The sequence below is a fragment of the Falco naumanni genome, chromosome 5 (genome assembly GCF_017639655.2).
Source record: "Falco naumanni isolate bFalNau1 chromosome 5, bFalNau1.pat, whole genome shotgun sequence".
Classification (NCBI taxonomy): domain Eukaryota; kingdom Metazoa; phylum Chordata; class Aves; order Falconiformes; family Falconidae; genus Falco; species Falco naumanni.
The window spans coordinates 13,386,958-13,403,551 of NC_054058.1; the positions used below are offsets into that span (position 1 = coordinate 13,386,958).

A 16,594-nucleotide genomic window follows, 5' to 3' on the forward strand; every position below is an offset into this window, starting at 1 on the left:
GCTGATGCAGAATATTTTAAGCATCCTCAGTCTTCTGGTCACAATAAAGAGCAGCTTGTAAGCAAGAGAGGGAAACCAATGTGGAATAATACCATTTGCATGGGCAGCAGTGGTCTACAGGCATATAACTGATCGGCTTTGGTTTGCTGTATGCTAGAATAGGAATAATTGTATCATGTAGGGAATACATAGTATTTTATATATCGGAAGGGCTTTTCTTAATAGCACTGAAAACAGAATCTAGCAGCGCATACAGTTGTAAGGGAAAAAGTGAAAATTAATGCAGGCATGCAGGTAACAAAAGAAGAGTAAAGGACTGCAAGCAGAAAAAAGAGAAAGATAAAATACGAAAGGAAAAGCAAGATGATGACAGACAAGAATAATGATTAAAAAACAACTGGCAAAAATTTAGTTTAGAAATCATACTGGAAATCAGGTAACAGATAAAAAGACTAAGCATGTTAATTATGGCACATTTCTTTGATGTGCTTTTTTCTTAAGTGTAGTAAACTTTCTGAGCAGTAAAAAATATTACTATTGTTTAATTTTGATTCTAATGTTAAATCACTAGAGAAAGAGGAAAAAAATCTTAAATTTTGCAAGCACAGTTTTGTTCTTTGTGGTTCCATGTCTTTGGTGAGCTATTCCTTAACCACTTGTAAATGCTGGAAATTACATATGCTGATCCTAGAATAATAACCCGTGCCCTCCCCAAGTCTCCTTTAACACAGGAAATTATCCTTTAACACAGTAAAGCTGTAAGAAAATTAACCATTTGTATTAAATGGTTAATCAGATCACCTCAGGGTCACTGCAGCATTCTCCCTAATGTTGTAGTTTCAGTCTATCTGGGTGAAGTATTGGAAAAGAAAAGCAGGAAAATATTTTGCAGAGAATCACAAAGTATCACATCTGGCTTTTTATCGTATAGTTCTGTGTCTGTTTTTACAAACCTATTTCCTAATGGAGGAGTGAATAGTTACACAGACAAGAGAGCGTCAAATTGATACAGCTGTGAGCATGCAAGTGCTGTGGTTTTGGATTGTGAACCTCAATAATACTTAAGTTGTAAAAATCATCTGGAATAAAATGAGCTAGAGCAACAACAAACCCCAGAGTGCTTTCTTGTTAGGTTAAAAAGTACTGGATTTACCATTATGACCTAATGTATCTCTTTATATACATTCCACTTCTCTTCATCATTTATGTAAGACCAGTTGCCGTGACAACTAAAAGAATTGTTTTAATAAAGCAATGTCCCCCTATATTTTAAGTACCACAGGTTCCTGAGACAAAGAAATCCACCCCACAACTCCAAAGACACAAATCAATACAACACAAAAAGAAGCCAATGAAAGGAAAGGAGAACCCTGCACACAGAATGAATTTTGCATGGAAGCGGTATTTCTGGTCCACAACTCCAAGTACACGTTTACTGCTTATTATAAGCTTTATTACTGATACCTCCTACATCTGTTACTTCCACCTGTGTCCCCACGGCAAACTGATCAAAACCTCTGCCTCTTAATTGGATTCCAGTAAAGTAAGCATAACACAACGAACAATGCAAGTATTGCAAGGATACAGTCTTAAATGCTAAGAGCGCTGTACCTACTGAGACCAAGGCATCAGTTAAAATCTGATGTGAGGTAGTGATGAAAGGCTGACGAATTGCCAAGGGAGAGCAGATCCTGTACATCCAAGCAAACAATCTTCAAACAAGTCTACACAGATGGCTCAAAGGAGGTATGTCTTTGCAGGATCAGGTCCTTGTAGCGTAAGTAGCAATCCTAAGGTTTACTCTTAATTACAGAGATATGGAAGTGTATTGGTCAGTACAAATAAGCGGGGCCTGGTGGGAAATGCTGGGAAGAAGAATGTGAACATCTTGGTTCACTGGAGTGAAATGCTAGCTCTCTAAATTCCCCCTGCATGTTGGCATTCTTCAGATAGGCACTTCGGCGTGCTTTGTGCTGGCTTGGATTGATTTCTACCTATTCCACAAAGTTATCCAGACCACTAACAGTTAACAGAAAATGTACAAAAGAGAACAATCACACATTGTCAAGGGAGATGAAATTAAATATCCCAACAGACATTCCTGTTCATATGACATTCTGGCCAACAGGCTTCCTCAGATACTACAGTGATAACAATAAAATTAGTCTCATTATTAATGCTAATTCAGTGGGAATTTAATGGAATAAATAGTTCAAATTAACAATTTATTTTAGGAATTCTGGGTTGGCAACAGTAGCATCTGTCTCTCTGTAAAAGCGACAACAGACAGCTTAAACTTTAGGTTTGACACCTCTGCAACATTAAGCATTACATTACTAACCCAGACCTAGGTAATCACTCTCCTGCCAACCTTAATGAGTTTTCAGCCAGCTAAGTGAGCTTCAAACTAATGAGCACAGGTAGTATTAGCAGCATCATGGTGTTCGCAAGGGACTGGTATATCTGCCTTAGAAGCTTATCTCTTGTACTGACACATCCAGACAGTGCCTGGGACCCAGACTAGCCAGCCAGAAGCTGGTTTGGGTACATTCTGCTAAAATGCAGTTCTGGCAAGGGCTTCAACCTAGTTCTTACTTGTGTGACAGTGAATACACTGAAAAACAGCGCTTGGACTACCAGGATGATTTGATTAGTGGCACAGCATGACTGGATTTGCAGCTGATGCACTGTGTTAACTCAAGTTTGAAGTCTCTTGCCACTTCTCTATTGCATTACCAATTTAAACATCAGTAGCACTTGTTCTTCAAAACAGGCTCCCGAAGGATCAGCTGACTCAAGTGAAAAGCACCACTCCACAAAACTAGAGGATTTTGTGAGTGAATGAAGTTAACGTCTCAGTAACACTTGAATTCGGTCTGTAGTTAACACACTCAGAGTTATATACAGCTTTTATGCTCTTCCCCCCACCCACCCCCCCAAATTACTTATTTACTGAAATACTTTTAGAACTGTGTAATTAATGCCATGTTTCTGATTTTACACAGGAGGCTGCTTTTTAAAGATATTTTGAAGAATAAATACTTCACGTACTATTCCATGTAAATTTTTTACTTTAAAAGCTTCCATCTACCACATTACATATTTCTGGGTGGGAATCACAGATTATCTAGTTTAGAATTGTTGTTTACACGAGTTTTACATTCAAAGTTTCCATCTTCTATTTCTTCGCAACTGTGAGAGAGTTAATCTCACATCTTAATGGTAGTTTGCCCTTAATAAGAAAGCATTAAAGCAAGCCAACAATAATAAGCTAAATGAAGGCCATTCTTTTGCCTTTTGTCAATATTTTCATAGTGACAAACAGATCAAACACAGATATTTTTAAGGCTTTTATTTTTTCCCTCTTTTTAAATCATAAACCCTTTGGTATATTTAATTTCAAAATGAGTTCCCTGTGGATTAGGCTAACACGACCGACTAACAAAACCTTCCAAAATTCTGCTGCATCTTAGGTGGAAAAGTACACAGAATGTTCTTCTGCTGTCTCTCCCTGCTCATTTTCTAGCTGTTCCTCTTTCCCCTACACCTAAACGCCAAACCATCCATGTTAATCAAAAAAGTTTCATAGTCCTATTCTGAGACTTCAAAACACTAACACATTTTTCTAAATGAATGAAGGATTTTAGACTGTATTCAGAGGAAAATACTCAAGTACCCAAATATTTGCTACACCACACAGATATAGTTGGCATATTCATGTGGGAAGTCCCCCCTGCAACATGAACTCAGCCCTTGAAAAGCAGAGGGAATACCTGCATTTTGTGACAGTCTGTGCAGGTACTACTTGGTGTCTGGTTGTAGAAGAAGGGTTTAAAATTTTTGAAGACTCAATGGACTGTTATTCTCAAATCTGTACCAGTTTTACAACTTCCTAAGCAAGGTCAAAAGACACTTCTGCCCGTTGAGAAGTTTTTGTAGGACCTAACTAACTTTTGCGTACAAGGGCATTGGCCACACTCTGAAAATACTCCTTCTGCAATATTTGCTTGTCAGAGGGGATTTAATTTGCAGACTTGAATGTCCTTTCTCCTGTCCTTCAGTCCCTATGGTTATATATGACCAAGGTCTCCTCAATGAAATGTAAGTACAGCTGTGAACAACTGCTTTAACATATGGACACAAGCCTTCCATTAATGTAGGAAGTTGGGGCTTGGTTCCCCACCCCCATTAAATCTGTTTGATGGTTCCTTTTCCTGGAAAAACTTTCATACAAACTGCAGACTCTGGTCCACCTGCAGATGGACATGAAAGCAGCAGTGGCAGTCACGGCAATGAAACAGCCTATGGATGGGGACATACCATGGCTTCAATGCAGAGGGGAGGTCCAGGCTGGACCGCCCTCCTCCTTCACACAGCTGAATCAGAGAACAGAGCCTTAATACTAGAAGCAAAAGTGAGAGAAAAAGCTTTCTTTTCCATAAATCACTAACTCTTCCAGCTGGCCACAGGCAGCTGTCATGTCTACCAGCACAAAAAGAGCCCATCAGGAAAATGCCATGAAAACAGCCTGGGATCACCATTTCCTTAGGTGTTCAGTGCCCTGCCTGGCCCTTGTCCACAGTGAAAGTGTCCCCTCTAAAAATTCTGCAAGAGTGTAAAAGCATTGACAAATTACTTACAAATGGCATCCTAAGTTTTAACAAATTTCCTTTGAGAAAGAGGCAGGCATGCAGCGTGAACACAAAATAATGAATGCTAACTCTCAGAGAAACAAAACTCCCAGTTGCAGCTCCAAAAGATTATGAATTTCAGCTTTAGCACGGACGCAGTTTGGGTTACTGACCATGTATTTGAAACAACTGAAATGTTGTTTTTTTCTGTGTTTATTTTGCAGCCGGCTATTTTTAAGGTCACAGTCCCTGCTAAGGGAGGAAACCATGTCTCTAGGGTATTGGGAGTTAAACAGAGGAAAGAAAAAGGCACAGAGAAAGTAGCAGCCTTACAGAGAGAACTCAAATGTTTTGTTTCCTTCCTTGTTCAGTCTGTAGTCAAAAAAGAACTTTACAGTAAACATTAGCTTCTTTTTTTAAAAAAAAGCAACAAATATAATTCTGAATTTCACAGGAATTATTGTTTAACTTTTTCCCTCCTGGAACCCCTTCTGATAAACCGCAATACAAAGGGACCTTACCACTTGTCAATCAGCTTTTACAGCTTGAGAGGTTAGGCTTACCACTCCTGTCTGCAGTGACTTACGGCACCTACATCAAACCAAATATTTTGTGCAGGCAGTGTTCTGACTTGGAGATATGAATAAGGAGGTGCGGGGAAGGCAGCAAATGTTTCGAGAGGCTCGGAAAAGCAATCAGGACAGGAATCAGCTACTGCAGAGGGCACACACCGTGCTGAGGCCACGGACTTCTGTGCCAGGAACCAGAGGAAAGTAGCACTGAAGGAATCGTGTGGGAAAGGACAGAAGGAAGTGAGCAGAGAGGCTGCGAAGGCAGCCAAGGCAATTCCACCACAGGGAAGTGCAGAACCTACTGCTATCAGCCAGCAGTCTGCTCTGTCCCTTCTTGAGGTCACACAAGATGTCACCACAGCAAAGCTATACTCTGTGTCTGACAAAATTAATTCACTCTGCAGTCTTAGGTGTAACATAATGCAAAGAAGGATCCAAGTCAGCAGCTATACAAAAAGAGGCTTCTTTCATAACTTAATTGCTCATTTGCAAAATACCAATGTTATTTATTTAAGCAACTATGACCTTTTTTGATGCACTGCTAATGTAAATGCCCATGTGGGTGTCAGAAGAACATCATGATAATAAAATACTAATAACTTAGATCAGGAGTTGCCCAATTTACTTTGCTGGGATAGCATTCCTATAGAAATAGAGCTGTACTGTACCTCACTGAGGCAGGGGTTACAGCTGTTTCCAATTCTGTCCCAGGCTCTGCATTTGCAGAAGAGAAATGCATTTGGATGCATTTTTCACATATCTTTTTCTCATGTACGTACCATAAGAAATACATCAAGATTTCTGGAATCCCTCCTTCAGCTAGCCTCTGCTCTTCTTGTCATATCCCAGATTATAGTAGATGTCAGGTACGTTCCTCCAACTCTACTGCCAAGAAGCATTATTTTTAGGTGCACAAGATGCCTTCCATGGCTTTAATTAAACAGATAAAGCATGTACAGGCAGGGAACAGCATATGCGCACCAGCCCAGAGGACACGTAATGTCAACTAGGACTGGTTAGGGAACAGTGTGATTAGAACATCAAGAAGGCTAGGAAGTGAAGGAAGACACTCCCATGCCTTAAGAGTGGTACAACACTAGGCATCATCTGTTCCTTTACTTGCAAAGATGTCAGCAATAAGATAAAATTATTAAGGGAAAGTCTCTAGCCTCTACATATTACTTAGGCCCAACTGGGATAACGAACACCAAGGAAGTGCAGTAGTTACTGAAACAGCTGATTATAAGAAACTCTGAGGAAAAAAGGCAGGGGATGGGGGCAAGCAGATAAGAGAGTTCTAAAGAGTGGAAAAGTAAGGAAGCATTTATCCAAATTATTCTATTCTTTTGCCTCAAAAAGGGCACACTGTCTCAGGCTCAGGCATTACAGTAAGCAACTATCATTTTTTTCAGCTAGGATTCTCAAATTTGGGACATTAATAAAAATAGGACAGGAGCCCATGACAATACAAAATAATTTTCTCTTCAGAAATTTTCTTGTAGCTGTATATGCAATTTACCTTTAGGTGATACCAATGTGTTCATACACATCCTGACCTGAATACGGGTACATACCTGTACCCTACTTTGCAGTGACAGAAAAGAACTACACAGCCTTTTCTTTTAATCACCTGCATAGATATTCTGTAATATACGTTAATGTAGGTATGTGAAAATACAGACCAGAACTGACTGCTGCTGGTGTGAGGGGAAACTGTGACCTCTCAATCCCATTTAAACACATTAGAAGGCTTTAATAAAGTCAAGCAATATTGTTAGCTATATTAGCACGACTGAACAGTCCTTGAGGTATAAAAGAACTGTGCATGCTAGAATGAGTACCAGTAAATTGAAGAACTAATAGTATTATAGCCATATGGTTACCACATTAAAAACCTAGCTTTTAAGAGTTCAAGAGGGAGATTAAAAGCCTGCAAAGCATATTTAGATAGTGAATACACAGGAATTAGGTATGTGTTTCGGGACTTGTTTTATTTAAATTCTGCTGTAATCAATACACATTTTAGAAGGCAGTGATAAACTCCTCAAGCAGATTATGTTATTCCATGGAGTTTGAGTATGAGAATATTCCTTCTGACATGCTGAGGGAACGTAGCCTTACCAAGAAAGATGTTCTAACAGAAACATGTGAATAATTAACATTCTGAAAGAATGTGGAAGCTGCACAAATAGGAAGAGCACTATGTTACACTTGACCAAAAACAGAACGCAATGCTGAGGGACTGCAAAGTTTTCCAGAAGTTTAGACTGTGGCAGGATGTTCTAACTAAGCATACTTTGCAGGAAGGTATTTGTTTTGATTTGCTAGCCTTCTGAAAGAATAAACATTTTTCAAAATTTGAACAGCCTACTGTGTTTTTAGCAATATTTCTTGAAAGTATACTTTTAACTACAAAGGAGCAGGAAAAAAATATGTTCAAGTGAAAGATCATCTTCTCAACTTCTTAATGCACATTAATGACTTACCAAAATACTTCTTTTTTGAGTCACACTACTTCTAAGTCTCCCTTCTTGCTCTGACATCGTATCTGGAACAGACAACAGTAAGCAGACTCTGGTTTGCATGTTATCAGTGAACCTGAAATAAAGAAAATAATTTTTTTCAGAATTACTTTTGTTCTCCATGCCTCAAGGAATACAAGTACTGTCAGACTTGAGTACTGACATCTGAAAATCCCACTGAGCTGTCAAAGACAATATCCCCAACTCATCAGATGCCAGTACCAAATGATTCCGCACAAGATGGATCTAAGTGAAGGCAATTGTAAAATGAGGTCTCATCTACAAAAGCTTCTTACCCCTAACACTTATCATTCAACCGATGTCCAAGAGTAAGTCTGAAGCTCACTTAATTTCTTGTTAGGTCTGTTTTCAGTGGCATGCTGTTGAAAATATGAGCATTGCTTAAACAAACTGGAAAATTTTCTGAGCCTCAGATTTTCACTGCAACCATTTCAAAAACTCTCCCTCATGAAAGAAGGCCACATTTGTATTTATGAACAGCATGGCTCATGCACTTGCATACTGACTAGAATACTTTAATAAAAGCTAAAAGCTTTAGTTTTTTGTAGCTAAATCTCATGAGCATGCAATGCAACAACCCAAAGTATAAATCTAATTAAGCTCCACAGCCTTGATTTTATGCATTAATAATCTGATCACTATTTTTATAAAAATCAATAAAGAGTCTATAGGAGTTGATAATGGAATACTGGATCTCCATCACTGCATGGCAACATCTGACTGTATAAAAAGAATACAGTATTTTGATGATCTCTGCAACAGTTATGTAACTTATACCTTCTGGTTTTCATCACTAACTGTTTTCTCAGTTGCCATAAGATCCAGCAAAAGTATGTGAAGCAAAGAAATCCTGTTGCATTGAATGTGAGAAACTAACTGGTAGAAAAAAAACCTTCTACCATTTACACTGTGCTTTGTTACCCAGGAACAATCCCAAATTGCCCCTCAGGACTGTTCTGGTTGTACCAAAGCTATTCAGTGCATTTAACATTACCTCACCAAGCTGCAAAACCAATCATGGAGATAATAATGTCTGCTATGTTTGTAATTACTCCAAGCATCCTGGAACCAAAAGCAAAAATACATCATATTCCTCTGTTAGAAACTTGTTGAGAAGGTAGTTTTAGCCTCAAGAAACTAGGATCCCTCTTGTTATGTAGGAGTCAGTACAATTATGGACTTTTCTGTCATCCTCAGGTCTGTAAACCTGCTAAGAAAAAAACATCCAGAAACCTTGCTTTAAGGAAGACCTGGTGCCAAAATTCTAACCATCTTCTGTACAGATTAAGTTACATTCAGGACACAATACCTTCCCTTTTCAGTGGCTGAACTCTCACTTCAGAGTCATTATGCAGAAATGGTTTCCACTTTCTTCCTGTGTGAGAACTATGCAAAAATCTGCTGCTGACACAAGCAGCAGCATACCCAACAGTGAAAAAGCTGGTAAATGTCATTGGCAAAATATCTTTTCACCAAGAAGGAAAGTGCACCCATGATGGAATATGATTTGTGTTTTACTGCTTTTAAAATTTCACAACTTACTAATTCCAAGTAGTGATGTGCCTGCCATTTTGGTAAGGAAGTACCAGCTTTTTAACGTATCATCAGCCAGTGGTAGCTGCTGATTCTTTCACCTTTCCCAAGGTATAGCTGAATAAAAAGAAGTTTTGATAGGGTTTGCTATCTTGGAGAAAAATATTTAAATAAACTACAGCAACAAAATATAACTTCTTTCATATTTCTGCTTTCCTAAAGACATGAAGTAATATCAACAAAATACTCTGCCATAATCATTCACCAAAACACCACAAAAAAAAAAAAGTTCTGATACAGCTTAAAATGTATTAAAAGCATTCACCATTAGCCTGGTTGTGTCCTTCAAGTCAAAGGGAGCAAACTGGGAAGCTGAGTTCTAAGGCATAATTCATGATACCGTTTTCATTACGCACCTGCTGCTGCAGGTACTGAATAGGCACAACATTCGTTATTCCTCAAAGCGCTGCACTGAAAATGCACATATGAATTAAAGAATCATACAAAGTTGTGTGTGTGCCTAACTAGGCTTGCCCTCATGCAGAGAGAGATTAGTATATTCCTCGCCTGGACTCTGACAGTTGCCTATAAACAGTTACAGTTCGGCTAGAAAGAGCAAAACTCTCTGTAGGGTGCTTTACTGTGATTTTATTTTTAAGGGAGGAGCAGTAATTCGTCTTGCTAATGACATTTTCCAGAAACTGCTTCAGATACATTCTTTCCCTCCCCAAAATTATTTTTATGATCATCAGTACCAATTAGGCTCCCAAGAACAGACTGTCTTCTTACACATACAATGTCAAAGTGATCAAAATCTAATCTATTTTCTTCATATTTTTTTCTACAATGAGTATATACATATTTGTGTAAATCTGTGTTCCAAACATCATATTTTAAATAATAAATACTATTTTTTAAAGATAATGTAGAATAAAATAAAAACTTCTTAAATTATAAATAATAAATCAAAGAGAAAACCAATACTCAGCTTCCACCATCAAACCTATAACTTCAAACTGCTCTGCTTCTATAAGGAAATGAAAGTTTTATGCACTAGTATTGAGAATCCAATATGAGCCTGATCCTTTGCACATAAACCACCTTGCCTTTGGTTCAAACTCTCAAAGCCAGCTACGTTCTAGTTATCTCCTTCACATGACATATGTGTCCCACAGCACATTAAGTACCACAACTTCTTGCCTCCCTGAGAAAAGGCGGTGCCAGCCGTATTTTGCATGCCTACCCACAGCAAGTGCTAATTTCACAGATTAAACAAGGTTTTCTCTAACTGTAACCACAATCTATGTATTGCAATGCCACTAGAGATTTCTTTCTGCTTTACTCAGTCCAGAGCTTTACTATATTGCTATCCATTATAACTGTTGTACATTTAACTATGCACATATATATCCATAAAAAAGATCATATGTTCTACATTTTTATCCTCTGAAACATGAATTAAGGAACTGCCTTTGGTGACAGTCTGCTCTTTTTGTCTGCGCATTACCAGCAAAAAAACAACAGTGCTCAATGGATTTCAATCAAGAATTAACAAGAGTAATGAAAAATAGTTTATGCAGTTCCCTTTCTTCATATGCACAACTAAATCAGGCATGTCTTCTCAGTATTTGTGCAGATAGACACTGTTTTCATACAGTTAAAATATCACTGAGATTACGATCACAGAAAGAAGTTAGTGGGGAACAAACACATAAAAAGCTTTTCTGTTTTTGTTTATTTATACACTGTATTTCACAGCACTTTTTCCTATCGTAAGTCGACCAGTTAGATGTTGCTGTAAGAAACCCTGCCCTACAACAGCAGGAAAAGAATCGAAGCTTTGGAACTATTTCCTCAAAGAAACTAAAAAGCAAACCAAAACAGAGCACAATATTCAAACGACATTATGTTAGAAATGATGTACCAGATTTTACCAGCTGGAGGAAAAATGGCAAGCTAAGCATATCCCTTCAGCTCTCCCATTTTGTTAATTCTTCACTAGTGCATGTACCTACAAAAGACTTCAGCTGAATTCCAGTTTAATCTCTCCCTAGACTATCCTGGAGACATTCTATTTAAATATGTTCTCATTTTCTTCATGTCATGTTATGTGTTTCTTCCCTGGAAGTGCAGTGTGTTTTCCTGAGAGGGTAATACAGGTAACATTCAATATATAATTGTAAAAGAATAGTAGCATTTATCAACTCTGAATTCCACCGGCACTATTAATTCTCACAGAATATACCCACATAACTGAGACTACAAGCTCTGGGACTTCAAAATGCTGCAAACCATTTTTAGCTCCAGCAGCAGGGAAGGAGGAAAGTCAAGAGAAGTCACAAAGACCAAGTCTCTGTCCTGGTTCTGACAGTTGCCCTTTAGAACCTTCTCTCATTCTCCCCAAAATAACAGTGTTTGTGTAATCACAAGGAAGCAAGAAAAAAGAACTCCATAAAACATACCTGAGTTTCCCTTTCAATAGCATCTAACTTTGCAGTTGCAGTTTTGCACCAAGCATTCATTAATTCAATAGCAAAACAGTGGATGAACCACAAAGTTTGAGGAAATCTTTAATTTCAATTTTTTCTAATTGCTGATAAAAACATCTTCAGAACAGACATTTACTTGACACTAACAGACCCATATCTCCAATGATGCAGATGAATTATGTGAACTAAATGATGCACTGACTAGCATGTACCACTAATGCAGGTATAACCTTCAAAACCAGAAATTCTATCTAAAACCCAGGAAAAGTCAGTTTACAAAAAGATCACCATCTTTGCTTTTTATAAGCTAGTGGTATACGCTACTTTCACCTGAAATATTGCTGTATTTTCCAGAATCCTGCATTGAATTAAGTGGCTGCTTTACCACATGCACTTGAACCAGTATCATTTTAGCAAGTGTCACTGCAGTAGCACAATGCAAATAAAACTTGTATTCTCATCTCTACTTCTAAATTGTACTCCTGCCCTGAAGAAGCATAACGTGTGTGACAAATGCAATGCACTTTGTACTTTTCACCAGTAACACAATTTGGGAATGACCTGAAAAGGTCTGGCATATGACTAAAATTATGCGTGTGAGCAGTTCTCCACATCTCTGAGAAGCCTATGCTGACCAGCTACCAAAAAAACACCGAAGCCTAGTTAAGCGAAAAACAAATGTCCTTGCAATAACTGTATTTGTTGCCCAAATCCAGTTTCCACTTCTACCGCCAAGAAAAGCTAGCTGTGGTGGCCTACGTGCTGGTCTGTATGTATGAGCCTAGAAAACCACATTCCTCCTCGCCTCTGTTTCTCCCAAAGGCTGCAGATGCTCAGCACTCCGCTTCAAAAGCTGGGTGGCTTGAGATCAGCAGCTCACAACCTGCGCTGGGTGGCCCAAGGAGGGCACAGAAATGAACTCTATGGCAGGGGGCTCAGAGAGCAAGTCCATACATGCTGGACAGAAGCCCGATCTTTCTAAAGACCTAAGCAGATCTAAATATCCACTCTTCTTTTGGAATTTGTTTCACAATCACAAACCTATAAAATCTGAAAACTGCTCCTTTACACAAAAGCCAACCCACTGGCAAGTGCGATAGGACACTCAGGATTGTTGACTTCATATTCCCAGGTTAAGCAACTTCTGCCTTGACGCCCAACAAAAAGACTTAGGGAAGCCTTCCTACAGTTGGATGCATATTTTCTTCCAATATTAACATGTTACTCCAGAACAGTGCAACATGTATGAACATCTGAAAACAGTATGGCTATGTGAAAACAGTATGCCTGCATTTTGAACATTGATTTTTTTCCTTCATTTTAATTACCAAGGCAGAAAGAAGTTTAAGCAATGAAGGTACTAGAACTTGGAAGCTTGCTTATCTAACTAAAGAAAAATCAGCAAACTGAAAAATAACTGAAAAATATTTCCAGTAATCAAAATGAAGTAACTGACACTAAGTAGGGAAGGGAAATCTGTGATTTGTTTTAATATGCAATTTTAATATAACACCTACTTAGGATATCATTTGAGATTTCACATAAATATTTTAACATTTTAAATTACATCTTTACTGAACTGTACATAATCACATTTATTATTGTATTTTTCACTGAAACAGAAACCTATTAAACATACATTTAATTTCAGTACCTTAAAGCAGTAACAGAGCTGTCTGTACCTTTGCCTGCACTCTTATGTCCATCTTCACTGTGCCCAGGACTATTTTCAACTGCAAATGATTCCTTAAGCTATAAACACACAGTAAGATACATAACTGGCTGCGTGATTGAAAAGGCTTCCGGAAGGAGGATGCAAAATCTGAACTGTCACCTCCAACTTTGTTTCTCAGTGACACAGAGGCAGAGTTCCACAAATAGCTGGGAAGTTATATTAAGAGGTTGTGTGATGTCCTGCCAGGGTCTTTACTAGCCTTCTAGAGTACAAAGGTCATAAATTATGTATTTATAGAGAAGAAGGATACTGTACAAACCATATGAGGTTTTAGGAAGCTTGTACTTCCAACCTAAATGATCCTGTGATTCTGTGAAATAATGCGATGTACATCACATTTTGAGAAATGGCATTAAAGTACACCTATAATTGAAAGGTGTCCTCTTTAACTAATACATGGTCTTGATTCAAGAAGAAAATGAAGACGCATGCTTAAATCTTGCTCAGTTGAGACACAGCTTACCTTGTTTTACTGTTTAAAAGAAATGTACAGGAGACTTCCACCTCTTTTAGACAGACTGAGTAGCACCGAGATGAGGATTCCCCTTATTATGTGCTTGTAGAGCATTTAGCACAGTTGTATCTTTTTTCTCTACACATAAAATGCCACTCTATTCTGCATTTGCGTAGCACACTGCATGAGATGTTGCTAGGTATAACCACTACGAGTCCATCCTCCCCAGCCACAACATACATCACTTTATCATAAAAGGGTTGGTTAAGACTTGATTCTCACCCCAGTTCTGCCATCTAGTAACTGCAACCGCTTGGCCAAAGTAAGCCTGCCTTGCCTCTGCTCTGCTGGGACCAGGTAGTAGAGCACCGTTTGCCAGACAGCTGTTCTGTGGCTTAATTATCTCCACAAAGGAAAACAGAATTACTGCAAATTGTTGTTCAAGGACTTGAAATGCACGCCATGTCTGTCAATAATATCAGCAAATCAATCAGTATTTTGAGTACATACAAACACATGCTGTTCTCTAAAAAAATAAACGCCTTTTTCCACTTTTCAGTTAAAGAAGGAACCTAAAGTAGCCTTCAGTCTTGTAGCAAACACTGCCTTCCCTCCTACTCTTCACTTATTAACAGGCTGGAAAACCTAAGCATATTGTGCCTTTCTCTCTAGCCACTGTTTTTATTCTAACATTACTGATTTTCAAACTTGACAGACCCTTTAATAAGACATAATAGGGAAGCTGAGTGTTAGTCCCAAGAGTCAGAAAAACACTCCATTTTAACCTGTCTGAAATGCAGCAAACAGTTTCAAAAGAAAATGAACAGACAGAATTCTAAGTTAAGATACTTCTATTGTATCAGTACAAACCTTGAGTATACACGAGACATATTACCCCCTCTGGAAGGTGTATAAAGTCACTGATTGTAAAAGTTTACACTTGAGACTTTTTGCTTAGGCTGCATTTATTTTGATTATAAATAGTATTCTGCCAATTTGATTTAGAAATAAACTTATTTCCTACCTTACCTGAAAAATACAGCTATTAGCAGTCTTCCTAATATAACAAAGCCGGTCACTGCTGACCCACACCGATCCTATAATGGTGGGTTTTACAGTGTCCTTTTGTGATGTCTTGACGGGCAGTACCCATCAATATCCAACCCAATACATTTCTGATTGTACTGGGCCTCACAGTTTCTTCTGATTTCTGCTCAACTGGAACACACTGTGGGAAAAATAATTCCTGTTTTTCACCCCTTCTGGCATCTCAGATCTGACATTTCTTTTGATGGGTTCCATCTTTCACTGCCAGCAATGTACTGTCCATGACATTTTCTTACCTACACCTTCTCTCCTGTTGTCTTTATTCCTCTCCAGTGTAATGACGGCTTTTTATTCCTTCTGTTTCTTTCCCCTTTACTGTCTGTCTCTTAAAAAAACCTACCAAACCCCAGAAACTTGTTTTGTTTAAAACACTGGATTAAACATGAGCAGCCAGATTTACTTCCTGCACCAAAATGGATTTTCAAAACAGCTTCTCTATATTCCAGCTCTAAAAGCCCACCACTGATGTCACATTCTCAAGTCAGCTCAGCATCAGCTAGTTCCTGCTTCAATTCTTATGATCAGATATTTGCAATAGCCCAGGGTCGATAGAGCTGAGACTTCTGTTTTGCTACCTAAACAGGACATCACAATTTTTGACATTCTGGCTTTAATCTTTCAGTGTCCCAGGATGTCACATGAAAAGAAAGAAAGAAAAAAAAAAAAAGAAAAAAAGTACTTGTCTTCTCCCAAACTTTATCTTTGCATAAAAGGGATTTAGGATGTATATGATCAAATATTGTACTATACACAGCTTTTCTTTAGTTTTAACCTGGAACTCCACTGTAAGATTAATTTAAGAATACCACTGTTACATAATATAATGTCATATATTATATTTACCATAGTATTTTGCCAAAAAGATCTTACATTTAAGACAGCTCAGTTTCAGTGGATTAAGACAGGCAAAGTCTGTTTGCGTTAAGAAACCTTCTCAAAGTGGAATCTAGTACGGAAAAACTCCCACAGGCAGCAAGACGGTACAGTGATTCAGTTAAAGTCATTCTCTCAATATCATGATTTTGTATGTTCGGCTGGTCATTTGCTTTTGCAGGAGTAACCTTAGCAGTCTGCAAAACTTGGTGAGTTAATAGTAATTTTAATATTTTGCTCTTTCTATTGCTTTCCATTTGAAGCTCTTAATGTGTTTTACAAAGACAGCAGAAGGCTCTTCTTTTTGTTTAACATAAGATGCTACAAAGGGGTGACCGTGTCTGAGGACAAAGAGCAGCTCAGGCAGTTGCAACTTGCTCATTTCTAACTCTGCGCTACGCCCATCCTGAAGGATCAATAAATCTGCTCACTCTTTTCATTCCATAAACTGAGAGTTCGGTGATGGGCAGAGGCTACATGGGACCTGTAATACATCCTTTGTGTTCTATCGTTATGCCCAGAAAAGTTCAAGAATTCTAATCTTAAGCACACCTTGTGACTTCTGGCAAATGTCCTAACTCATTAACCACAGGTGTGTTTATAAAACACTGGTTCTACCACGAAAGAAAAGGTACCATCAAACTCTCCGAAGGTGGA

General features: G+C 38.3%; 1 long non-coding RNA gene across 1 annotated transcript in view; it reads right to left on the bottom strand.

Annotated features, from left to right (window-relative positions):
- Positions 1-7,695: 7,695 nt before the first annotated feature.
- LOC121089664 overlaps positions 7,696-16,594 on the bottom strand; it is a 59,107-nt gene continuing 50,208 nt past the window's right edge. Inside the window, exon 5 of the long non-coding RNA XR_005828307.1 lies at positions 7,696-7,801. This is a non-coding gene — a long non-coding RNA (uncharacterized LOC121089664). The remainder of the gene's footprint in view (positions 7,802-16,594) is intronic.